Here is a 4,887-nt window from a genome sequence, read left to right as displayed (position 1 = left end):
TAACACTCCTGATACTCCACTCTCTAACATAACTTGGGTGCTGTCCATCTGACATTGTCACTCCTGAGTAGAGCTCACTCCTCACCCCTGTGCATACTGTTCCTTATGGTCCATGCACAATCTGACTTCAATGTTTTCTTCCTCTCCAAATGATCCTCAAAGTTCCCTCTAATGTAGACAATTCCTACTCCCCATGGGTGACACTCACCTTGTATGTGGCTTGGGTTGGAATACGGTTATTGCTCAAGGGACCATGAGTTTGGATGTTGAGAGATCCCCTCTCCTGGGTAAGGAGGGCTTTGGAGACATGATATTTAGTAGGAAGTGCTAGGCAAAATGAAGGGCATTTCTTCAAAGGGACTGAAGGTATTGTTTAGGAATCTGGGTTAGTTTCTGTAAAAAGGTTGTTATAGGAACCTAAGACTGAACCTGCATAGCTTTTCACTGGCTTCATACACCAAAATGTCATTTCTTGTTCTTTCGTGTTCCCCTTACTATCCACCATAGTATGATAGAGCCCCCTAAAAAGACCTTACTTCAACCCAGATGATGCAAATGCTTAGCCTTTAGCCCTCCAAAGAACTAAGGAAACATCTTTTTTTTTAAATAAAGTTATCTTCTTTAGATATTTTATTAGAGCAATTAAAATCTGATTAATACATAAACCTTGTCTTTACTCATATGAATGTGTCATTTTAATGTTACTTGGTTTGTGCCATTAGGGTATAGACCACTTTGAGGCAAAAATTATATACTGCTCGCTAGTGTATTCTTCATAGTTAGCAGGGTGCTGACTGTCTAGTAAGTGGTAAATGAATTGAGACTAATTAGCCCAGGAAATAAAGTCACTGTATACATCTTATAGCGATTCTGATATCTCCATCACAGAATAAAGCAAGGGAGTTTTTGCAGCTGATAACTTTTATCTTATAAATGTAACCTCTAGTCCTGAAAATCCAGAAAAGAGAATCAGCTCCACAGTACAGACTGGAAAGCTGAGATTCAAGGAAGCAAGCTCTGATACACAGTATGCAGGGAAGCTGGCAACCACAATTGAGAATGGTTAAGAACAATTGGACAAAAGGAAGAAGAAGGGTTAGATACCATTAAAGAGGTATGAAAACTCATAAGGAACTATATCATTATCTATTTAACAATACCTATACTACATGTAATTTTATGTATACATGTACATGCATGTCTACACACATACATGTGGTTTAAGCAAATTTTTTTCTATCTGGGTTGACAATGCTTCCCCCCAAGAGCCATAGAATATCTAACAAAATCACCAACAGCAGACATGAGAAGCCATTTTTATGAATTTCAGGTAAGGGTTGTCCAAGAGAATGCCAAAATATTACAGGCTATTGTTATTTACTTTGGTTGTCTTCCAGAGGTATAATATAAGTTCATTTAGATAGAGAACCCAGTGTACCAGAGCTGGATGTGGCCTGAAAGCCTCTATAGAGAGGACTAGCTTTCATGGTAACAAAATGCACTATACAAATGTCCAAAGGAGGGAAGCAAGAAAGAGTCCTACCCAGACACTTACCCATGAACCACAATGACCAGCATGTTAGGTGTAGTAGTGTCACACATATTTTGGCAGTAACCAGTAGCTCTCTAAGTAGATTGAAGACATGCTCAACAAGCAAAAAATCATGCCTGATTCTATCCAACCACCCTGTGCTAGAAGTCACAGTTCTTGGAGAAGAGCCAACAACTACCACTTTTCTAAACCAGGACAGTCCCTAACTACATCCTAAATATTTGTTATTTCACCCACAACTTAGTGTAGTCTTCTCCCCTCATCAACAAAACTTTTCTTTGTAACAGAGACCATTACAGAAAATCATAGCCAATCAAAAAGCAAAGTTGTAGACCCCAGTTTCAACTGATAGATCAGCAACACAATTGTTGCATGTAAGGGTTGGGGATCATACTGGAAGAAGATCCAGGAAGAGTCTTAAGAGCCAGAGTAACAGGATATTTGTTATCTAGAAGATTGTATCTTCTACAAATGTCAAAAAATGATGCCCAAGAAGTTTCAACAACATGGCTGCCTAAACATCATTTGAACTAGAATGACACCAGTAGACATGATAACATGAATGGAAGAAAGTTCAGGAAGCCTCAACTCTAGAGGCCATCTAAGGTCATCTAAGGTCATCTGAGGAATGCTGAAAGTGGGGAAAATAGTCTTCTCCAAGGAAGGGCAAACCAGTTGGTTATCTGATATGGAATGGTCAGCCCTGAAAACATATGTACAATTATCATATGGATCGAGTAGGTTTCAAAAAAGTGGTGAGAGAGGGATTGGAAGGAAAAAATAAAAATATTACAATAAATACAAATTTGTAGAATTTGAGCAAGACAGAGTGATGATTTTCATTCATGAATGACATAGATGGGAATGATGAGAAAGTACAAATATCAAGGTGTCCACTTGTAGTCTGGTTTTGAGCCCACAACTCAAAGAATAAGCCTAAGATGGCTAAGTAGTTCATTGTGATCTGGAAGCTGAACCTTATGTTCTCAAGATTGTATACCCCAAATAAGCCCTTTTAATCCTCACTTCCCTTGTATTTTGGATAACCTACTATCCTCCTGGTAATTATTTCATAGTTAAGCATATCTCTCCCACCGATCTGTAGTTCCTATCCTCTGGCAACACCCAGATTAGTAAAAACTTGCTAGTAGGCATTATCCCAGCAATTAGACCTCTCCTCCTCAATAATGTGATCCTTTACCTTCATGGTAAACTTGATTGGGTTCAAAATTACCTGGATGACTGGTGCAGCACACCCATGGGTGTGGGAGAGGGCAGGTTATCAGAGAAAAATAGCCCAGGTGAAAAGACCCACTCTGAATGTAAGACTACAATCTCACTGGGCTGGCCACCTGGACAGAACAAAAGCAGGAAGCGGGAAGAGTCAGCTAGCTAAGAACCCAAATCACTCTTTCTCCTGCTTTCTGCCTGCTGAGAAGCGAGGAAAGGTCTTCTCATTGCTGTGCTGTTCTGCCCAACTTCAGGAGGCTCAATAACTAGGAATGGGACCTCCTGTAACTCTGAGTCAAACACCTTTCTTGCCTTAAGCTGCTTTTCATTGACACTTGGCCATAGTTTTGTAAATGCCTGCCTGGCAGAGGTGGTGCATTCATTTCTGGGGTTTCTATAACTAAGCAACCAACCTGATTGTTTGGAGATCAGAAGTTTACTAGCCAAGACTTATGCAGTCAAGAAGTAAGAAACCAGTATGACAGGGACAAAGGGGGGTTCTTACCTTTGCTGTGTTTCCTTTGGAAGCTCTGGGGAGGAATCTGTTCCTTGTCTCTTCCACCTTCTGATAGTCTTTAAACATCGGTCTTTTCACTTCTTTTCTATTCATATCAAATTACTCCTTGTTTCTCTCTTATATGGATATATGTATCTGCATAAAGGCTCACAAACATGTTGTTATAAACAAAGATAAAAATCCCAACCATTCTATCTTACCAATGAAGACTCAGGAGCCAGATGCTGGGGTGAAAACCTGCTAACGCAGAGAAGCAGAGAAAGCACCCAACTGACCTTCCTACTCAGCTCAGGTCTGGATGGAAAAAAAAAAAAAAACAACAACAAACCCAAAGGCTCCTTGGTTCAACTGACGGCCCAGAAGAAAAAGACCCAAAACCCCAAGGCTGAAGGCTTGCTAGGTCAAAGCGCCGAAAGCCAGAGAGCTCAGGAGCTGAGGTCTAAGCTAAAGCCAGAGCTTAGGCTATAAATCCTTTTTCTTCTTCTTCTTCTTCTTCTTCTTCTTCTTTTTTTTTTTTTTTGTGCCTCTCTGTGCTGACTTAAATAGTCTCAACTCAAAGTCCCTCCTATTCTTTAATCCCTGTCAGCTGGTTTCTTGCTCCTCCTCTTGACCTAGGGTTAACTTTACTAAATTCAGTGTACAGAAGTCTCTTGGATTAAAGGTGTGTGCTAGGTCTGGCTGAAGGACACTATAATCACTTGCTTACAGTAAATAGAAAGTTCTTGGATTAAAGGTTTGTGATAGGGCTCAACCACACCAAATAAGAAAAAGGATTTTAATTTTGGGGTTTTGGAGAGGGATCTTCAAAGCATGCCCTGAAACCAGACTGTTGAATTGTGAGAGTTCTTCAGTTCTTCTAAGAATTACATTGTAATTGCCTTATGGCAACTCATTCTTTCATGTTAAATCTCATTAACAAAGTGGGAAATAAAATTCTGAAACTTGGATGGGGTGGGAGGATTTGGTTGAACCCAGGTGAAGCAGATACCTTAAACATAAGAAATCCCAAGATTCTCAGTCCATTGATGATGGCTTGCCAGGTGGCATTCTAGAAGAGTTGTCTTCTTCCACTTGAAATTGATGGTACTCTTGGGTGGGTTAGATGTTCTGAAACATGTTCCAAAGTGACTGTTAGATGGTATGATCTAGGGTGGAATAGTTAGATCTACCTGATACCTGGGAAATGTATGAGAAATGTTCCAAAGATGTTAGGAATCAAAGGAAGGAATCTAATAACAGATTGTGCTTAATTGATTAACAGGAGGATACCTTACCATGGAAGGGCAATTCTCAAGAGCAGTAATAAAACAAGATCCTTACAGAGACAAACTTCATAAAGCACTATTGTTACTCATCACAATCAGAGTAAAAAGGGAGGAGAACACAGATCTATACTTTTCTGTAGGCACTGATAGTGGATTGGCTGGCTAGCTACATTCAAGAAATAGTCTTGGCAAATTGGTACCCAAAACTGTAGATGAATATTAATAATTAATAGTCATTCATATATTAGTAAAGCCTTAGTTACTCCTCAACCAGCAATTTTCCCAAATAACCACACACTGAGACGATGAACACAGCCAAGCAC

This window comes from Meriones unguiculatus, chromosome 18 (genome assembly GCF_030254825.1).
Source record: "Meriones unguiculatus strain TT.TT164.6M chromosome 18, Bangor_MerUng_6.1, whole genome shotgun sequence".
NCBI lineage: Eukaryota > Metazoa > Chordata > Mammalia > Rodentia > Muridae > Meriones > Meriones unguiculatus.
Note: the sequence above shows the minus strand (reverse complement) of the source record.